We start from the raw sequence: 23,124 nt of genomic DNA, 5'->3' as shown, positions 1-23,124 counted from the left end.
AGACAGCTGTTCAAATTCAATTCAAATGGGCCTTGTTTCTGCTATATTTATTTAAGATGTCTAGCTAAATATCTGAGTAATCTTGGCTTGAGTCCTTAAACAGGGATTAGAAAATTCCAATTGTTGATTTTCTTTCTTTCAAGCTGTATGCTAATGGAACTTTCCTACAAAAGTTGGGTTATTTTAAGTAAAAAATGTTGTTGCTTTTTATTTGCTCTTCTTTATATGGCAGCCAGTCAGCCTTGCCAAAAATTTAGGGAAAATTAATAAAAAATGAAATGTAAATGGAAATTTATCTTGAAATAAAATATCTTTTAAAAATAAATGTTTGGGTTTCCCTTCTCCCTGTTGACCATATTGTATGTTGCCACATTGGAAACTATAGCTTTCATGTTTGAGAAAACTGCATCATTTACCTTATAAACATTTATTTTAAAAAAATGTTTTTTTTTTCTGTTCTACTCATTGACACATATTTGTGTAAATTTCAGTACACCTGGCAATATTATTAGAGTCGAGATGTTTTCTCTTAACTTGGGTTGTTCATTAATTTATCAAAGAATAGTAAAAATTTGGATATGTTACAATACTTCAGCATATAAGCATAAAAACACATTTCTGAGTAATGTTACATTTAAAAATGATTTTACGTTAATTTACACTTGCTTCTGGAGCATTAGGAACTATAAAATTATACATGCATTATAATAAGTTTGTCTCATATAGTTGGATAAATAGAGGTGTGTAATCGCCACCTTTCCTTTCACACCATAAGAGAGAAAGAAGAGAATCAGTCCAGGGTTTTGCGATGCCAGCACATACTTTTGTTTTGTTGTGAAATAACTGTTTTTTGCCTGAAATCAGGCAAGCATAGCCATTTTGTGTTTCCTATGCCCTGAGGGGGGGAAATTTTCTATCTCTGATGTAATTAAATTTTTCCTTGTGGTTTTTGGTTCTCATCGTCGGCGGCGGGCGGGGGCGGGGGGAAGCAAGTAATTATTTCTGATGAGTATGATTAGTTCCACACATCTGCAATAATGCTTTGATTTATTTTTTTGAAATAAGGCTTAACTTACAGTGAAATTCACTCCTTTCATTGTACAGCTTTGCAACAGAAGCATACAATCATGAAACAACTGCCACAATCAAGATATAGAACAATTTCACTACTTGCTTGTCTATTTTTAACATGTAAATTAAAAGAAGTCCAGTACTTTCAACAGACACATTTGGGCTGAGTGGTTCAGGTACATGAACAAGGACAAAGAAGCCTACAGGATTAATCTAAACATTTTCTTACTAATCTAATCCTTGTGGTTATAATAGTGATGATGATGGTTACAAATCACTGAAGCTAATTATGTGGCAGGCATTACGCTAAGCATTTAATATGCATATTGTATTCAACTGCATTAATAATCCAAGATCTTTCACACACATTTCATAGACTAAACAAATCTTAGATGCAGGGAGATTAAGTAACCTTCCCTCTATCACATGGCCAGAAAGTGGTAGAGGTGGGATTTGTACTCCTATGATTGCTAAGTATGTGTTCTTAAACCAGGACATTATTCTACCTGGATTTCAATGATGCCACTGGTATTTAAAGGACTTGATCTTTTCTTGCTTTTCCTGATCCAATATTTATGAACAATTGATAAGTCATTGAACTATGTTGAAATTACTATCCTCACAAGATTAACTAAATGATTCAACATGTATTTATTGAATGCTTACAATATGGTAGGCAATGAGTATATAACAGTGAATAAAAGAGACAAAATTCTCTGCCCACTTGGAACTTCATTGTTGGCAATGAGCAAAATTAATGAGTACAATATACAGTATGAATGTGGATTATATAGTACTATGTAGAAGGAAAAGCTGAGAAAGTGGGTAAAAAACTGAGGGAATGTTTCCATTTTTGTCATGTTGGTCACTGAAAACCTGTCATCTGAGTAAATACTTGAAGAAGGAGGGGAAGTAAACCCTTTGGACATCTGAGGGAAGAATGTTCCAGGCAGAGGGAAGCAGGAAGACCAGTTAGAAGGCTTTTGCAACCACCCTGATGAGAGCTGATGGTGGTTCAGATCAGTTGTTGGGAGAGGAGGTGTTGAGAAGTGGCAGGATTTTGGATATATTTTGAAAGCAGAGCACTCATTATCTGCTAATGGAGTCGATATGGGTTGTGAAACAGATTGAGAAATTAATGATGGATCTAGGGTTTTGGTCTAAGCCTGGAATTGGCCAGCAATGACCCATGGGTGAAATCTGGCTTATGATCTGTTTTTGCATGACCCAGAAGCTAAGAATAGTTTTAACATTTTTAATAATTGTTCATAAATCCCCACAAATAATGTGCATCAGAAGCCATAATCTCTAGACTTTTACTGAAAAATTTCTCTGACCATTGGTGGAAACATTGAAAAAATATATGTACTATCAATGAGATGAGAAAAATTGGGGCAAGAGTAATGTTTAAGGAGGAATATTAGAAATTGAGCTTTCGACATGGTGAGTTTGAGATACCTAGCAGACACTCAGATGGCACTGAATTTCTGACTCAAGACACAGGACCTATGCTAGAGGTAACATTCCAGACTCGCCCATGTAAAGATAGAATTTCAAGCTATGATTTAGATGGATCATCAACAAAGTAAGAGTACATAGAAAATAGAAGGGAAGTTCAAAAGGTGAACCCTGGGATGTGCCAGCAAGAAGATGTGAAGGAGATAGGAGAGAAAATTGAGACCCCTGAGTTTGGAGTAGCAGGAGATAATGGTATCCTAGAAAAAAGGAAATTCAATAGATCATGTGAGTTTTAGTTCTGGGAAAAATATGCACAGTTCATGTGCTTCAGAAGCACCTACATGGAGTGGAAAATTTGAAAGTATTTCTTATTGGCAAGGATGTAAAATATTTAAAATTGGAAACTGTTCATAAATGACACATAGGTAATATATGGGATGTTAATCTGTGATATATCAACACATCATTGGATATCGCTTTGCTGGATGTTAATTATACACAAACACATATAAAAAAACCTTTTTCTCTTTTTATTTGAGAGTTTAGATTGCAAGATTGCACAAATACATGTGTAAACAAAAAGACTTTCAGTGCTTAACAAATGTTACCTCCAGATTCTCTAACACACGAGATGTTTTTTTTTTCTTGCTCATATCTGACTACTTATTCAGTGGTTTAATTTCTCAAATATCTGGAAAAGATTTTCATGGTTCCTGATACAAGAAGTTTACACTTTTGATCATAGTCAAAGGGATAGGCAAACAATTTAGAATGAATATTATCATAGGGGTTGTATCAGGACAAAATCTGGCTCTAATTGTAATGTTCTATAACATGAGGAATGGACTTAAATCTGAAAATTATTGGATATAAAAGTTTAATATATTAACTGAGAAAACTTTTGTATAAAAAGTTTCTACTACATAATGGAATTAAAAGAATAATGAGAGGATGAGGAAGATAAAAATTAACCAGGATACCAAAAATAATTAACATGTCTTTATTAAAAATAAGGTTTCTAGTTAATAAACACACTGGAAATAAATTCTTTTTACTAATGGTTTCTGAATTTACCTAGTCGTGATAAACCATTAGCCCCACACTGAAGTTGGAATAGATAACCTCTATAGTTCCTTCAGCACTAACGTTCCCACCACCCACAGAAAGTATGAGATTCTATTTCATTCAAATATGTATTTTCTTTAAGAGATATTAATTATCCCAACAAATCAGAACATAGCCTATTCTGAGTTTTTGGAACTGAGACTGCATGCTAGCATGAAACTTTAATTTGAAAGTAAATTAAGTTGACTAAATAATGGAAATTGAATAATTACCCATTTAAAGTTTGAAGAAAAAGGTGAAAGATTTATACAATCTGAATTTTAAAAAATGGGATTGCATCAAACTAAAAGTTTGCACATCAAAGGCAACAACAGAGTAAGAGGCCATACAGACTGGGAGAAAATACATGCAAATCGTATATCTGATATGGAATTAATATCCCAAAATACAAGGAACTCGAACTACTCAACAAGAAAACAAATAGCCCTATTAAAAATGGGCAAACAGCGGTGCGCAGTGGCTCATGCCTGTAATCGTAGCATTTTGGGAGGCCGAGGCGTGTGGATCACCTGAGGTTGGGAGTTCGAGACCAGCCTGACCAACATGGAGAAACCCCATCTCTACTAAAAATACAAAATTAGCCGGGCATGAAGGCACATGCCTGTAATCCAAGCTACTCGAGAGGCTGAGGCAGGAGAATTACTTGAACCTGGGAGGCGGAGATTGCAGCGGGCCGAGATTGCACCACTGCACTCCAGCCTGGGCAACAAGAGCAAAAACTCCGTCTCAAAAAAAAAAAAAAAAAAAAAAGGCAAAGAACCTGGTTAAACATTTCTTGAAAGATACAAATGACCAGCAGATGAATGAAAAAATGCTCAACATCACTAGTCACCAGGGAAATGAAAATTAAAACCATAATAAGATCACATTATTCCTGTTAAAATAGCTATTAACAACAATAACAAAAAATTGATAACAGGTGTTGTCAAGGATATGGAGAAAATGGAACTCTTGCCCACTGTTGGTGGAAACATAAATGTGTACATCCATTATGAAAAGTAGTATGGAGGTTTCTTAAAAAGTCTGAAAATAGAATTACCATATGATTCAGCAATCCTTCTGGGTATATATCCAAAGGAAATCAGATTGTCAGGGAGATACCTGCGTTGCCATGTTCACTGCAACACTATTCACAATAGCCAATTTGTAGAATAAAGCTAAGCGTCTATCAGCAGATAATACATAAAGAAAACATGGTGTAGATATATACAATGGAATACTATTTAACCTTACAAAAAAGAGAGATATTCTGTCATTTGAGACAACATGAATAAATCCAGAGGACATTACAGTAAGTAAAATAAGTTAGGCACAGAAAGACAAATCTCATTATCTCACCTAAAGGTAGATCTGCATGATATCACCTAAATGTAGAATCTAAAAAAGTCAAATTTATAGAAATAAAGAGTAGAATGGTGGTTACCGGGGGTAAGGGTACAACATTTCAGAGAGGAGGAATATGTTTCAGTGATCTAGCGCACAGCATAGTGATCATAGTCAATAATAAAGTATTTTATATTTTGAAGTAGCTAAAAGAGTAGATTTTTAAATTGACTCACCACAAAGTAATGATAAATATGTGGAGGTGATAGATATGTGAAATTAGTCTGATTTAATGCTAATGTATCCATGCACTCCATAAATATATACAATTAATATTTGTCAGTTAAAAATGAGATACAATTTTTTAAATCTTGATGTAATAAAGACTTTTATATCTGTACTTTATCTCAACATATAAATGTCCTTATCACACTTTAGAATTATGTCATTTGTGTGGCATGCTCATGACCTTTTGTCTTCTAGTGACTCCTTTATCAAGTTGTCTGCTAAAATCTTCCTAAAACACAACTCTAGTTATGCTATCTCTGCTCTTTAAGAACCAAAGTATCAGTCTATTTTCACACTGCTATACAGAAACACCCCAGACTGGATAATTTATAAAGGAGAGAGGTTTAATTGACTCACAGTTCCACATGACTGAGAAGGCCTCAGGAAACTTAAAATCACAGTGAAAGGTGAAAGGGAAGCAGGCACCTTCTTCACAAGGAGGCAGAGGGAACAGAGAGGGAGCGAAGTGAGAAGCACCCCTTATAAAACTATCAGATCTAGTGAGAACTCACTCACTATTACAAGAACAGCATGGGGGAAACCGCCCCCATTATCCAATCACTTCCCTCCTTCGACACGGGATTACAATTCAAGATGAGATTTGGGTGAGGACACTGAGTCAAGCCGTATCACAGATTCAAGTCCAAATTCATTATTAGCTTGCTATTCATGATCACACATTAGTTGGACCCATTTATTTTCTCTATCCCCCCTATTTCCTCTACTTTCCAATACTTGCCATTCACTCTTGTTAAGACAACCTCACTAGAGTCCGCTTCATACACAGACACACGCCATGGCTCTTTTTTCTTTCTTAGTGTTCTTTCTCATTGTCTATGCCCTCTGAATTTCCCAATTAACATGTACTCATTTGTTCAATCAACAGATATTTTTAAAATACAAGGTACAGGGAAGCACAGGTGAGAGCCTATATATTACATGTGTGTCTCCTTGCAGCTTTTGTTACTGGAGCTGCTTTCATGGTTTCTTCAGCCTGTTGTGATTCCTTCAGTAATACCACCTCCCATTCAGACTGAATGATTCTGTGGTTAGAGATCTGTGCCTATTGTAATGGTCTTTTTCAGCAATCTGTATTATGAGCATAAAGACAGGTCTTTTTTCGCTAGGTTTAATAACCATAACGATAATAGTAGTAGTCAATGTTTATTAAACACTATGAGCCAAGCTCTGTTCTAAGCATTTCATGTGTATTAAGCCATTGAATGATTATGACATGAGCACAAATATATTAGCTTACATACAGTAATGAGGCACCGAAAAGACTATTATGAAACTATAGGCTCGGAACTCTTGTCAGTATAGCCAACTGAAGTATGTTATTTGCTTAATCCAGTCAATAGTTGGATGCCATGGGGACTGAATACTTTGTAAGCAATAATGTTATAATGTCTTTGATCCATAATGTGTATCATCCATAAATTTTATAAGCAGACTTTCAGTGCATTTACCTACATCAGATAAACACTTGAATAGGACAAGTAATGAAATAAAGCCTTGGGAAACTTCTCTTTAGTTGCTATGAGTCCATCAGTTAATCCATTATGAAATAATCTTAAAACTGATTGCAGATTGTCTACCTGCAACATTGTACAAGCCATATTTCTTTGTCTTGTTCACAGCGTATCAAAAACCCTCTCCAGTGTCTTGTTGAAACCCATGTACACTATATCTATTGGATTCCCATAATCTACCAGCTTAATTTATTTAGATAATAAAAGCTCAATTTATCATGGTTTATTGGTGAATTTGTGCTGGCTTATAATGAATGCTATTTTTATTTCCCAAAAACCTCATCAAGTCATACTATGGTATATGGTAGAAACTCTTCTAGAGGCTCACTTTAGTATTCCTTTCTTGAACTTTGGTAGGGTCAGCTATTCTTCAATTTCTGGAACCATCCTATTCTTTTGCATCATTTCCCTGATTCTAATCTTTCTATGATTCTCTCATTCTGCATGATTCACTTTTATCTTAATCTCAATTCTGTGATTACAATGGCAAACTCTGGTCATTTAGAACCATATTATTTTAAAACATTCCTCTGGTTTCTTATAGACGTCTTTGGTTTTTACTGGTGAAGATTTGAGGTTAGGCAGAAGCAAGGATTGCTAGAAAAGATAATATTAGAAAATAAAACTGTGCAGCATATCAGTCAGGTTCTTAGTTGCAAGCAATGAGGTGTCTATTAAGTATATTTGCTAGATTAGAGTCATTGGAAGGGCTGGAGAATAGGGCTCAAGGCAAAGTTCCCAAGCACGAGATTCAAAACCAAGCTGCCAAACCATTCGTGAGTAAACTGCTCTCTCTCTCTGAGCACCAGAAGTGACTGTTTGCAATGCAGCTACCTCTGCATCAGGAGTTTGAGCTTGTAGTCTTTGCTTCTGTAGGCACTGCCAGGGAGAGAAAATGTAAACTGCCTAGACTTTTGCTCTCTTATATCCCATGTCTAGAATCTAAGTCTGGCACTTTGATTGACAGATTCAAGGTTACATGCCTCACTCTAGGTGCAACGGAGGCTGGAGAAATAAGTATCCAACATATCGTGCTCCTATAAAGGGAGCTGGTCTTGGATCGCAGCCCAAACTCATGAAGTGAGGCGTTCCCCAAACATAAAGAAGTTCAATATAGACAGTAATGTATAAGAAAAAAACTCTAACTCCAAGAGTTCATCTGTCTGGGATCATCTCATGTCAGTGAAATCAGTCAGTCCATATACCTTAATATCTTCTGACAGTATAATTGAGATAGATTACCGCTTTCAGTGTTCGAATATAGAATTTGAGACTTGGAAGGCTTAAGTTACTTGTCCTAAGTCACACACTCACAAAGTTTCAGAGTGAGGATATGAACTGAAGTCTCTATTTTAAACATCTGTGATTTCTTCATTATAGCATTGAGAGGTTTTTCATAGAGAAGTATTAAGTAGATGTTGGCACTAATAATCTAACAATTTTTTTCCAGCCTTTATTTTAGGTTCATGGTATATATGTGCAGGTTTGTTACATGAGAAAATCGCATGTCACACGTGTTTGGTGCATAGATTATTTCATCTAAGTAATGAGCATAGTACTCTACAGGTAGTTTTTTTATTTTTACCCTCCTCCTACCCTCCACACTTAGGTAGTTTCTGGTTTCTGTTGTTCCCTTCTTTGTGTCCACGTGTACTCCCACTTATAAGGGAGAACATGTGGTATTTTGTTTTCTGTTCCTGTGTTAATTTACTTAGGATAATGGCCTCCAGCTTCATCCATGTTGCTGCAAAGAACATGATCTTATTCTTTTTATGGCTGCATAGTATTCCACAGTATATATGTACCACATTTTTTTTTAACTTGTATCTTAAGGTCAGGGTACATGTGTAGGTATGTTATATAGATAAATTTTGTGTCATAGGAATTTGGCATACAGATTATTTTATCACCCAGGTAATAAGCATAGTACCTCACAGGTAGTTTTTCCATCCTCACCCTCCTCCCATCCTCCTCCCACCCTCAAATCATCCCTGGTGTCTGTTATTCCCTTCTTTGTGTCCATGTGTACTCAACATTTAGCTCCCATATATAAGTGATAACATGTGGTATTTGGTTTTCTGTCTGTGTGTTAATTTGCTTAGGATAATGGTCTCCAGCTCCATCAATGTTGCTGTAAAGGTCACGATCTTGTTCTTTTTTATGGCTGCGTAGTATTCCATGGTGCATTTCTACCACATATTCTTTATCCAGTCAATGGTTGATGGACATTTAGGTTGATTCAGTGTCATTGCTATTGTGAATACTGCTGGGATGAACGTATATATGCATGTGCTTTTATGGTAGAATGATTTATATTCCTTTGGATATATACCCAATAATGGGATTGCTGGGTCTAATGGTAGTTCTATTTTAAGTTCTTTGAGAAATTGTCAAACTGCGTTTCCACAATGGCTGAACCAATTTACATTCTCACCAACAGTGTATAAGTGTTTCCTTTTCTCCACAACCTTACCAGCATCTTATTTTTTGACCTTTTATAATAGCCATTCTGAGTGGTGTGACATGATATCTCATTATAGTTTGGATTTGCATTTATCTAATGATCAGTGATGTTGAGTATTTTTTCATATGCTTTTTGGCCACATGTATGTCTTTTGAAATGTCCGTTCATGTCCTTTGCCCACTTTTTAATAGTGTTTTTTCTGCATATTAATTTGTTTGTTTCTGATAGATTTGGGATATTAGACCTTTGACAGATGCGTACTTTGCCAATATTTTCTCCAGTGCTGTAAGTTGTCTGTTTTACTCTGTGGATAGTTTCTTTACAAATCTTTACTGATATTGCACTGGAATTTTGAGAAAATGATTAACATACTCAGTTGGTTATCTTGAACCCAAATCTCCCTTACACATATTTTTGTAGGATTTGATTACGGTACACTACTTGAGAGTTCAAGAAAAAATTACATCATATTTAATATGCTTTGAATACTAACTCAGGAATGGTATAACATTTTATAAAAATCTTCACTTATAATTTAGCTAAAATGTAAATTATTGTAGAATGGGATGTTTCAGGTGCCTGAAATGTCTATTCTACTGGAGTATTTCATTTTTCAAATATTTCAGTTATGTGCAGTATCATTGTATTTTATTATTATGATTTATTTTACATTAGTATTAGGAGAGTATTATACTTATGTCCTTATCTTCTGAATTCTGATTGTTACATCTGTGTAATCATCTATTTTTTTCTCTCTTATTGCTTTTAAATCTGTTTGCCTCTGGTCTTTAGCAATTTCACTGCAGTATATCTGGGGTGGATTTATTCTTTTTTATTCTGCTTAGGATTAAATATGATTCTAGAATCTGATAATTCATGTCTTTCATAAATTCTGGAAAATTCTATTTCCTTTCTCTTTAAGTATTTCCTTTTTGACATTATCTCTATTTTTTGTTTTAAATATACCACTGGATATATGTTGGATTTTCTCATTCTACCCCTGGGGTCTTTATCTTTCATATTTTCCATCAACTTTACTCTCTGTGCTGAAGAAGAGTAATGTCTTCAGCTGTATCTTTCAGCTCAGTAATTTTCTCATCAGCTGTATCACATCTGCACTTACCCATTCATTTGGTTTTATATTTCAGTAAGTGTATTTAAAACAAGTTTTGAAGTTCCACTTGGTTCTTTTTAAACTTTACTGGGTTGTCTTATTTTTCTTAGTAGTATATTGTTCTTTTTAAAATTTTGAGTCCTTCAATTATACCTTTAATCACATCAACAGAGTCATTTCAGTTTTCACTGTTTATTTCGGAGAGTCCTATCATTTGTGTTCTCTTAGGGTAAAGCCGCTAATACTGCTGCTACATCTGCTATCCCTTCATATGGATTGTTCAATCTGTAATTCAAGATTATAAATTCATCATAAGCAGGCCTTTGTCTGTGAGAATCCCTGCATGAAGGATTGTCCCTCTCAAGGAGTTTTGAGTTTGCTTTTGTGGTAATTTTTCATGTTAATTCTCATTCTGGGCTTCCCAGACCACAAGAATATGATCATTTCAAATCCCAAAGCCATGGAAGTTGTTGCCCCATGATAAGAAATTCTCAGAGGAGATTGGTTTTACTTTTTTTTTTTTTCATTTTTTCCTTGTAACTTTATTGCAATTAGGATACTGAATTAGTTGCTCATTTTGATTTTGGTATGCATGGGTCAATTTTGAGTAATTGATATAACTTTTATTTAATGAACTTAAATTATCCTCTTAGGCTTGTGTATTGATTACATACTTTCTTTTATTTATTTACTTATTTATTTATTTTTTATTATTATTATACTTTAAGTTCTAGGGTACCATCATTCTCAGCAAACTATCGCAAGAACAGAAAACCAAACACCGCATGTTCTCACTCATAGGTGGGAACTGAACAATGAGATCACTTGGACTCAGGAAGGGGAACATCACACACCGGGGCCTATCATGGGGAGGGGGGAGGGGGGACGGATTGCATTGGGAGTTATACCTGATGTAAATGACGAGTTGATGGGTGCTGACGAGTCGATGGGTGCAGCACAGCAACATGGCACAAGTATACATATGTAACAAACCTGCATGTTATGGTTTTACTCTTGAATCTAGACTGAGATAGACATGGTTTCTTGTTGTCTTATTGTGTGATTGGCTGTATTGTTATTTTCTAACTGGGATTGTAATCCCTTGAGTGTCCTGACATTACATGGAGTTCTTACAAGTTTCTGGTCCTTATAGGCCCAGGTCACATTTTCTGTCCAAAAAGTTGGCTTTAGAACATTGATTCTTTTTCTTTTTTCTTTTCTTTTCTCTTTTCTTTCTTTCTGTCTTTTTTTGAGAAGGAGTTTCACCCTTATTGCTCAGGGTAGAGTGCCGTGGTGTGGTCTCGGCTTACTGCAACCTCTGACTCCTGGGTTCAAGCGATTCTCCTGCCTCGGCCTCCCAAGTAGCAGGGATTGCAGGCACCTGCTACTAGGCCTGGCTACTTTTTTTGTGTTTTTAGTAGAGACAGGGTTTCACCATGTTGGCCAGGCTGGTCTCAAACTTCTGACCTCAGGTGATCTGCCTGCCATGGTCTCCCAAAGTGCTGGCATTACAGACGTGAGCCAATGCGTCCAGCCAGAACTCAGATTCTTGATAACTGAACCCAACAAATACAAACCCACTGGGACATTTGCAGTTTCAATATGAATGATTCCATTTTGTTTTTTAGATCTGTCTTCAGGTGTGTAAGAGTCCATCCTTAGTTCCTTACAAGCTTGCCTTTCTTTTTAAAGGATGCAGATGGTATTTTAGCCAGAATTTCTAGGTGTTTTGTAAGAAGAGGTTTGCCATTTCTTTTTGCAGATTGTCTTTTCTGTAATTTTTCAAGAAAATGTAGTGTACAATTTTTTGAAAATTACATAAAAACTAATTTTAAAAGAATACTTTCCTACTATAAAAATCTTATTTTGGTATATCCTCTATTCTTTGAAACTAAAGTGTATTTTCTGAAGAAGGAATGAACAGCAAAATAACAACTGAAATCATGACGATTTCAGCAGTTTTAATGGTGCTTCATTCTTGGCAAAATGTTAGTAGTTATTACAATTTGAAATCACGTTAATAAATACCTTCCATGTGTTAGAAGACAACCTTATATTTTCAAAAACAATGCACATTTTCTTAATGACAAGAATATATTTTAATACATTTATTAAGCTATAACTGACACACAATAAATTGTGCATATCTAAAGAAGATATAATTAAGTTTTGACATATGTATGCACCTGTGAAACCAGCATCATAATTAAGACAGTGAACATATTCACCACTCCTGAAAATCTCCATGTGCCCCTTTGTAATCCGTTTTTCTGGCCTGTGTCTAACACCTCAACCCTGTTTCTAGGCAACCACTCATGTGCTTACTGTCACTATGAATTCATGTGAACTTTCTAAAGTTTTATGTAAATCGACACAGTATATTCTTTTATGTCTGTCTTCTTTCCCTCAACATAATTATTTTTAGATTTATCCATGCTGTTATATATATGAATAGTTATTTTTATTGATGAGTAGTATTCCATTATACTGATATGTCATACTTTGTTTATCCATTCTGCCGTTGATGGACATCTGAGTTGTTTCTAGTTTGGAGCTCTTATTAATACAAATAAAACTTCTATGAACATTGGTGTATAAGTCTTTGTATGGACATATAGAGGTAATGATCATGGTCATTGCTTATAGAATGTGAGAAAAAGAGATTTTTGACAGAGATAGTGTACAATCATGCATTGCTTAATGACAGGGATACATTCTAAAAAATGCAACATTAGGCAACTTCATCATTACGGGAACATCATAGAGTGTACTTACACAAACCTAGGTAGTATATAGCTTACTACACACCTAGGCCACACACCTATTGCTCCTAAGCTATAAACCTACATAGCTTGTGACTGGACTGCATACTGTTAGCAATTTTAACACAATGGTTAAGTATTTGTATATCTACATAATGAAGAGGTCCAATAAAATACAGTATTATAATCTGATTGGACCACCAATGTAAATTTCTGTTGTTCACCAAAATGTCATTATGTGGCACATGACAATACTTGCCATGGATTAAGAAGCAGAAAGCTGCAAGAATGACAGGTTTTGCCGCATTTAGGGTGTTGAGTGTAATTCAGTAATTTAACTTTGGGCAGTCTGAGTTTGAGACGCTAGTTAGAAATCTAGGTAGAGATGTGAAATAAACTATTGGAAAACTAAGGCTGAAGTTCAAGGGTGAGGTCTATGCTTGAGATATAAATTTGAGAGTTGTCAAAATATATGTTACTTAAGGTTTTGATAGGCAGAATAATAGCATCCAAAGATATCCATTTCCTGTTTCCCCAAATCTGTGATTATATTTTCTTATATGGCAAAAGGGACTTTGCCAATGTGATTAAGTTAAAGATTGTGTGATGGGATTATTATCCTGAATTAACCCAGTGGGCCCAATGTAGTCACAAGGGTTCTTATAAGAGGAAGGCAGAAGGGTCAGTGTGGGGATGGGGCCAGGCAGGAAAGAGAGAGAGACTTGAAGATGCTACACTGCTGGTAGTGAGCATGGAGGAAGGAACTATGAGCCAAGGAATGCAGGCAGCCTCTAGAAGATACAAAAGGCAAGAAAATAGCTTCTCTCCTAGTGCATCCACTAGGAACCTAGCCTGCTAACACCTGGATTTTAGCCCAGTAAGTCTTCTGACCCTCAGAACTGTAAGATAACAAATTTATGTTGATATAAGCCAGTAAGTTTATAGTAATTTGTTACAGCAGCAATAGAAATTAATATAAAGCCATAAGATTGGATGACATCAGCTTATGGAGTGAGTGACAACTGATATACATGTTTAAAACATGGCAGAATATACCTAAAAAGTACAAATTTTGAAAATGTTTACTATTTTAAAAGTGTGTATAGTTCCTTTTCTAGAACTCTTCTCAGCAAGTGAATGTCTAGGTAGCTTCTCCTTCAGAGGACACATATCTGTGAGACCATTCCATGCATGAATGTGATACAATTACAACATTGTCTTCTTTGCAACCTTAATTTCTATTTCCTGTGGATGTTTTATTTTTCACCCATGCTGTTTTAATGGCCAGTGTGTTCCAAAATGTGCTATTCCAGTTATTTGCCCTTTATCTATATTGCCGTGTTCTCTTTTGTCCCACTGGTTACAGAAGCTACATGGACTAAATTCAATTCTCACTTCAAATCACTTTCTGCCCTGTTGTTGGGGTGCAGATGAGGCAAGGTTTGCTTACTGTGAAATTTTAGCCTTGGATCTAATTGTTTTTCTTCACTTCATCTCCAAGATTTTGAATTGTTGTAAATCTTGATCACTAGGTCCACTTCTTGGTCTCTAGCTGTTTGGATACTTTTCTGGCTTTTGGAAAATTACACCTTGTTGTTTGTCACTATACTGCCTTAACTTCTTGGTTCTTAGTTGTTTACCTGTTTCTGAGCATATATTCTCATCTTTGATTTGTCTTCCTGGTTTTGAGACTTTTGCACATATCTTTTAGGTATCCACTGTTTTGTTTAGTCAGCACAACATGACCACAGATGGTTCTAAATTAAACAAGATTTAGAGTTTAGACAATATATGCTCAGGGATCCCAGTGGCAAAGCCAGGTTTGAATTGCAAATTGGTCTGATGGAAAAGTCCGTGTTCTTTGTTACTATGCTGCTTGGACTCTCTTACTCTCAGCCCTGTGACAGTTGACTTGCTTGTGACAACTTCTTTCCCTCAGGTAAACCAAGGAGGACTTCATGCTTCATGTGTCAGTCCCAACCCAACTTGTCACTGCTGCTCTTCTGACAAATGAACATGATTCTGCTGCTACCTGCCTCTATCTGTATTTATGTTTTATGAGCTATTTACACATTTTAGCTAAAGACATTTAGAACATCTGAGTTTGCACTGATTATGTTTTTGACGATTGATTTACTAGTAAACATTCAGTTCTTCCTCTAGCTAACATAGTTGGAAGGAAGGTTCTTTTATTATTGAAATAACCAAATTCCTTCAATCCATTGCTTGAAACTCCAAAATTTTACTTAACAAAAACGATGTCATTAAGAATGTCACAGTTTCAGAATGTTACCATTATGCCTAACAAACGTATTTCTGTAACTGCTCCACTCTTTTGTTATATCTTACTTAACTCCGTGTCGAAGACCTGGCTCTCCACTAAAGATAGAAACCCAAGAGGTGCAGAAGCCAATGAGTCAGCAATACAGTCTCCCTCCCATCCCAGGAGCTTAGTTGCAAGAGATGAAATGTGAAACTTCTATAATAAAAAAGTAGCATCAGAATTGTTATTTTTATTCAACGTTTACGTAACTTGAGTATTCTCATTCTCCAAATCTAGGCTGTTTCTTCTGGCAGTGGCAGGCCTCCAAGGAGAGCTTTCACATGTCGGGAGTTCTGGTGGGTCTGAATAATGTCTCTTGAGGTTGTTTCTGATTTCCTCAATGGGCCCCTATTGGCCTTGCTACGAATCCTGGGGAAAAGTAGGGCTCTGTATGAAGCAGGTAAATGCTCAGAGCTCTTGGGAAGGGGCCAGCATTATTGATGATTATGTAGCAGGTTGAAAGTGATCTTTGGGCTGTTTCCCATGTCAGGAATACCTCAAACACAGCTGGTGTGGGAGGCTCTGCAGACCCCAGAAGCACCAGTCATGTTTTAGGGGGAGTAAACTCCTTTTCACACTACCTCTGCCGTAAGGACACACAAAGATGAATGGCCAGCCTGAATGACAGGACTGCTTCTCTCTGCAAGCTGCATACAGAACGCTTTGTGCTCATGACGATTGCAATACTTCCCTTCTGGCAGAGGGAAGCTGGCTTCTCTAGAGCAGCGGAAAGTAATGCTTGTTTCTGAGTTGGTTAGAGTTCAATCTCAATTATGTCTGGAAACAACACACACACTCCTTTCCCCCTTCTGTATGACTGCAGTGTTAATTTTCAAGTGAACTTGTGCAAGTTACTTTAAAGTTGAAACAGCTACACAACACTGACATTTATTGGGCACTCCCTTTGGAGCCTTCCTGGCAGCATGGCCACAGAAGGTGTTGCCTCTACGCCAGAAGGCTTGGAGGCTCACTCTTTCCAGTCTTCGTGTTCCACCCTAGAGCAAGGTTGGAAGAGATTATTTGAACAGGATCACATTCAATTCCGCCTCTCCTCCACCCACACAAAGCCTAATTTCAACTTTTCCCCAAGTGGTATGAAGCTGGAACCCCAGACCAAGTCCAAGAAAGAAAAGAACAGATATTATAATTTAATTTGCTTGCCATGTAAAAGTCATTTTTATTATGCAGATGGCTGGATTCTTGGATTTTCATAGGGTAGTATGCTCACCAGTATTAACATAACTCAATTTTTTCTACCATTATTGTGTTTTAAAAGGCTTAGTATTTCAGCTGACCATGTTTCTGAATTCCTTTATGCCCCTCTAAAACCTACTTTATATAAACCTTGATCTGGTGAAGAAATGCATGTCATTTGTTAAAAAGGCACACAGCACAACAGTCATGAGGTGCACCTGTTTTTAGTATCTGCACATACTCAGCCAGGGCGTGTCATTGAATCTGCCCCTGCAGCTGTTGTTTTGCCTTTAAAAAATTACTACTGTGTTCATGTAGGTTTAAGCCTTGTGAACTCTGTAACTTGGACTTGTTAAAGGGAGGTTCTAAGACTCTGTCTGGACTGCTGATAATAGGTTAGATAAAGATCCAACACCAGCCCTCACACAATTACATTTACAGGAATGGGAGGAAATCTCTCAAACAGTATAGAGTCCAGAGGACAGCAGATGTGGACCATGCAAAATTAATGATTAACTGCATGCCAGTGTGTTTGTTAGGGAACAGTGCTGCTCTTTAAGGGCTTATATAGTCTATGAAAGAAATTAGCTCATGAGAGGGCTCATAAGGACAAAAGAAAAAAACTTAAGTAGAGGCTCGACAGATCCTGCTTTTCTCACAGGACAAAAAAATTAAACATAAAGCTCTCCTTTTAATAGTGTGACGTTCTGATTCTGAAGCTGGGGCAGATCATCCACTTGTTAAAACAAGATATGAACATTCTTGTTATTACTTAAGGGGGGAGGGGATAGTGTGCACTCAGAATGAACTCTAAGTGTACCAGAAAGAAAGGGGAAATTATTGAACAATTATCCTAGGCATTGAAGACTGTGAAACCAAAAATTATAGAAGTGACAGGAAAGCAGTAAATAAGACTTGATGTTCATAATTTGTTATCCCCTTTGATTATATGGGCTTTGAAATGCCCAGAAAGTCTAATCAAAATTCATAAGTAACACTGGAGGTAAGTTATGAGTTAAGTACTAGTAGGCTTGTAATTTATTAAAGATGTGTTGCAAGGGACATAATCTTCTAAAATATCTAGTGAAAATGAATTTCATAATGATAATTTCTTCACATGACCTAAATTCCCTTTTAAAAATCCCAATGATGGTTCAGCAGATTAAAGATAGTAGAAATCCAGGAATTGTAAGACAAATATAAATCCTGTAATGTTCATTTGGCTGAAGAACTGCTGGGATCCCAATTCCTTGCCTGCCCTGCAGCCCCTCCAGAATGCATTTACTTACTGCAGCCAGCACATCTTTGTAATGACAAGATTCAGTCCATAAGACTGGAATGATTGTTCACAGTCTGGTAGTTTATTTTTATTTTTGTTTATTTTTTAGGGAGGAGTAAGTTCAGTAGAATTAGGAAGAGAGAGATTGGAATTAGTAGTAGGAGAATATTCTAAAAGGAACTAATAAAAGAGGAGGAAATGCTTTGATTTTTTGCCTTACATCCAGGTTCTTCTATCAAGTTTCTAAACTTGTTCTTCTAACAAGTTTAGATGCCATCCTCCTGCCCCCATCCTGATTCTCCCATCTAGAGATGCTGGCTTGTTTGCCGGTTCTCCACATGTGTTATCTTTATAATTACCATCTACCTCCTGAAATTAACAATTCCAACATGCATTACTATTTTTCTTTTTTGGATTTAATTTACTTTTGTCTTTATTACATTGTTGAAGTAGTACATTCTCTTACACTATTGATTTTTGTTTCTTTTAAAACGTATTTTAAGTTTCTTGGGGACTGAAAACAGTTCCTTGTGCATTCCCTGAGAGCTATCTGGCAGGAACTAGACATGATGAAATCAATGATTAAATAAAGCTGAAGAACATGTGTTTTATTACATTTAATTCCATTTACATTATTCTCCTTTCGATGTTAGATGGTATAGTCTGCTTTGTATAACAATAAAATGGCCACATTGTGGCTTCTGAGACTACTCCTCTTCCTATCAAATCTCCTTTCCTCTGAATCCCTGATTTTGGTCCTGAGATTGTTCCTGCCTCCCCAGGTTTCTTGCATTCCCTCACTACCCGGGCCAGTGTCAGAGGACATGGGATTGGACACTGCTTTTAAATATTATACATGCGGTCTCCTTTCTTTGTGTTTATAATTGATAGCTGTCTTTATATTATCTGAATGTGAAAAAAGATGCAGTATGGGTGATATGGTTTGGCTCTGTATCCCCACCCAAATCTCACCTTGAATTGTAATAATCCCCATGTGTCATGGAAGGACCCAGTGGGTGGTAATTGAATCATGGGGGTAGGTTTTTCCCATGCCGTTCTCGTGGTAGTGAATAAGTCTCACGAGATCTGATGGTTTTATATAAGGGATTTCCCCTACACACGCTCTCTTGCCTGCTGCCATATAAGACATAACTTTGCTCTTTATTTTTGATAGCACATCTGCCAAAATACCATAGTCATGAATGTAGGAGATGGCCAGTAGATGCCCTGAGGGGTTGGAAAACTAGAATTTCATATCTGGAAAAGTGATTTCTAGATTTTGGAACTTTATCATCTAGTAAATTTTTGAAAATTGGGGTATGGAGTTTAAAAGTATTTCATTTTTCTAGTAAGGATGTTAAGAAAATAAACAAAAATAACTGTTTCACATTGTTCTTTAATAATTTTTGATTAGAATTAAAATTCAATATATCTCACTTTCTGAAAAAAAGACACATTATCTTAATTTTTCTTATTTTTCTAAGGACTGGGAACTTCATGGACCACCACTCTTTCATGGTTTAGCATTAGGAACTTCTGGCCTACAGCAAGCAGAAGAGAGTTAAACTCAAGTTCCCTTCTGTCCCTTTGCTGGCTGGGAGAGGGGGCCGTATTTTGTCTAGAGAGTCCTTGCCATGATCTCTTACTGAATAGGTGAAGAGAAAATCCTCAGGAGATACTTGGGAAGAGAAAGGGCTCAAACACAAGCAAGGAAAAATAGGAGAGCCTGTAAGAGAGCCCAAGGTATAGCTTTGAATATCTCACATTTCTAAATCTGTTGGGAAAAGCTGGGGAGACTCTTGGAGGATGAAGCACCAATTGTTGAGATAAGACTTTATCCCATCCAAGATATGTACAGTCAATTCTGCTACAGTGTGACATACATTTTTGCTGGATCAAATGGCAGTTCTATTCTCAGTTATTTGAGAAATATCCATATTATTTTCCATAGAGGTTGTATTTACATTCCCACCAACAGTGTATAAGCATACCCTTAGTTTTTCTGCATCCACATCAACATCTGTTGTTTTTTGACTTTTTAATCATAGTTATTCTGACTGGCGTAAGATGATATCTCGTGGTTTTAATTTGCAATTCTATCATGATTAGTGATGTTAAGCATTTTCTCAGATGTTTATTGGCCACTTGTATGTCTTCTTTTGAAAATTGTCTTTGCCCAATTTACTTATTTTATTTTATTATACATTCTTTGAGATGAAGTCTCACTGTCACTCAGAATGGAGTGCAATGGTATGGTCTCGACTCACTGCAACCTCCACCTCCTGGGTTCGAGCGATTCTCCCGCCTCAGCCTCCTGAGTAGCTGGGACCACAGGTGCATGCCACCACACCCAGCTAATTTTTGTATTTTTAGTAGAGATGGGATTTCACTATGTTGGCCAGGTTAGTCTTGAACTCCTGACCTCATGATCCACTGGCCTCGGCCTCCCAAAGTGCTGAGATTACAGGCGTGAGCCACTGTGCTGGCCTCTGCCCAATTTTTAATGAGTTTGTTTGGTTTTTATCTTATTGAGTTGCTTGAATTCCTTGTAGATTCTGCATATTATGTCTTTTTTGGATGCATAAATTGCAAATATTTTCTCTCATGGGAACTTAGGTTTACCATATCCTGCCTACTGTTGATGGGCATTTAGGTTGATTCTATGTCTTTGTTATAATGGGTAGTGCTGTATGTTGTCTGTTTATGATTTTGATTATTTATTCTGCTGTGCAGAAATTTTTAATTTTAATTCCTATTTGTCTATTTTTGTTTTTGTCAGATTTGCTTTTGGAGTCTTAGTCATAAATTATTTGCTTAGGCCAGTGTCCAGAAGAGTTTTTCCTACATTTTCTTCTAGGACATTTATAGTTTTGGGTCTTACATTCAAGTCTTTAATCCATCTTGAGTTAATTTTTGTATATGGTGAGAAATAAGAGTCTAGTTTCATTCTTCTGCATGTGGCTAGCCAATTTTCCCCAGAAACATTTATTGAATAGAGTGTCCTTTCCCCATTTTAAATTTTTGTCAACCTTGTCAAAAATCAGTTGGTTGCAGGTTTTTTTGGCTTTATTTTTGTGTTATCTATTTTGTTCCATTGGCCTATGTGTCTATTTTTGTACCAGTACCATGCTGTTTTAGTTACTATGGCCTTGTAGTATAATTTGAAGTCAGGTAATATGATGCCTCCAGCTCTGTACTTTTTGCTTAGGATTGCTTTGGCTATTCAGGCTATTTTTTGTTTCCATGTGAACTTCAGGATTATTTTTTAAATTCTGTGAAAAATGTTTGTAGTGTGATAGGAATGGCATTGAATCTGTAGATTGCTTTGGGCAGTATGGCCATTTTAATAGTATTGATTCTTCTAACACTTGATCATGGGATGCTTTCCCATTTGTGTCATCTATGATTTTTTAAAAATCAGTGTTTCGTGATTCTCTTTGTAGAGATCTTTTACTTTCTTGCTTAAATGCACTTCTAGTTTTTGTGTGTGTGTGTGTGTGTGGCTATTGTACATGGGATTGTGTTCTTGATTTGGTTCTCAGTTTGAATGCTATTGGTGTACAGAAATACCATACATTTTTTTTCATCGGTTTTATATCCTGAAACTTTATTGAAGTCATTATCAGGTCCAGGAGTTTTTGGAGGAGTCTGTTGGGTTTCCCAGGCATAAGATCATGTTATCAGTGAACAAGAATAATTTGATTTCTCTTTTCCAATTTGGATGGCTTTCATTTCTTTCTCTTGCCTGATTACTCTGGCTAGGACATCCAGTACTATGGTGAAAGTGGACACATTTGTCTTTTTCCAGTTCTTAGGGGTAATGCTTTCAACTTTTCCCTGTTCATTATGATGTTGACTGTGTATCTGTCATAGGTGGCTCCTATTATTTTGAGATATGTTCTTTCAATGCCTAGTTTGTTAAGGATTTTTTTATCATAAAGGGATGTTAGATTTTATCAAATGACTTTTCTATATCTATTGAGATGATCATATGGTTTTTAAAACATTCTCTTTATGTGTGAATCACATTTATTTATTTTAGAATGTTGAACAATCCTTGTATCCCTGACATAAAACCCATTCAAGTGTCATAAACTATCTTTTTGATGTGCTTTTGGATTCAGTTTGCTACTATTTTGTTTGCTAGTATTTTTGCATCTACATTCTTCAGAAATAATGGCCTGTGAGTTTTCTTTTTGGTTGTGTCCTTGGCTGATTTTGGTATCAAGCTGATACTGATTTTGTAGAATGAGTTATAGAGAGATCCCTCCTCCTTGATTGTTTGCAATAGTTTCAGTAAGATTGGTAAGCTATTCTTTTTACATGTTCAGGTTTTTTATATAGGTAAATTGCCTGTTGTGGGAGTTTGGTGTACACATTAGTTAGCCAGGTAATAAGCATAGTACCTAATAGGTATTTCTTTTATCCTCTCCCTCCTCCTAACCTCCACCCTCATGTAAGCCCCAGTGTCTGCAGTTCCCTTATTTGTGTCCATGTGGTGTCATTGTTTAGCTCCCACTTGTAAGTTAGAACATAATAGTATTTGGTTTTAGTTCCTGCATTTGTTTGCTTAGGATAACAGTCTCCAGCTCCATCCACGTTGCTGCAAAGGACATGGTCCCATTGTTTTATGGTTTTATGATATTCCATGATGTAAATGTACCACATTTTCTTTATCCAGTCTACCATTGGTGGGTATTTAGATTGATTCCATGTCTTTTCTAATGTGAATAGTGCTGCAATAAACATATTCATGCATGTGCCTTTATGATAGAATACATTATATTCCTTTGGGAATATACCCAGTAATGGAATTGCTGGGTTGACTGGTAATTCTGTTTTAAGTTCTTTGAGAAATCACCACACTGCTTTCCACAATGGCTGAACTAATTTACACACCCGTCAGCAGTATGTAAGTGTTCCCTTTTCCCTGCCACTTTGCCAGCATCTGTTATTGTTTGACTTTTTTCATAACAACCATTCTGACTGGTGGGAGATGACATCTCATTGTGGTTTTGATTTGCACTTCTGTAATGATTAGTGATGTTGAGCATTTTTTTCCATGTTTCTTGGCTGCATGTATGTTTTCTTTTGAAAAGTGTTCATGTCCTTTGCACACTTTTTAATGGAGTTGTTTGGTTTTTGCTTGTAAATTTAAGTTTTCTGTAGATTCTGGTATTAAACTTTTGTT

The sequence above is a fragment of the Macaca nemestrina genome, chromosome 16 (genome assembly GCF_043159975.1).
Source record: "Macaca nemestrina isolate mMacNem1 chromosome 16, mMacNem.hap1, whole genome shotgun sequence".
NCBI classification, from domain to species: Eukaryota; Metazoa; Chordata; class Mammalia; order Primates; family Cercopithecidae; genus Macaca; species Macaca nemestrina.
The sequence above is the reverse complement of the archived record's forward strand: the minus strand, read 5'-3'. Positions refer to the sequence as shown.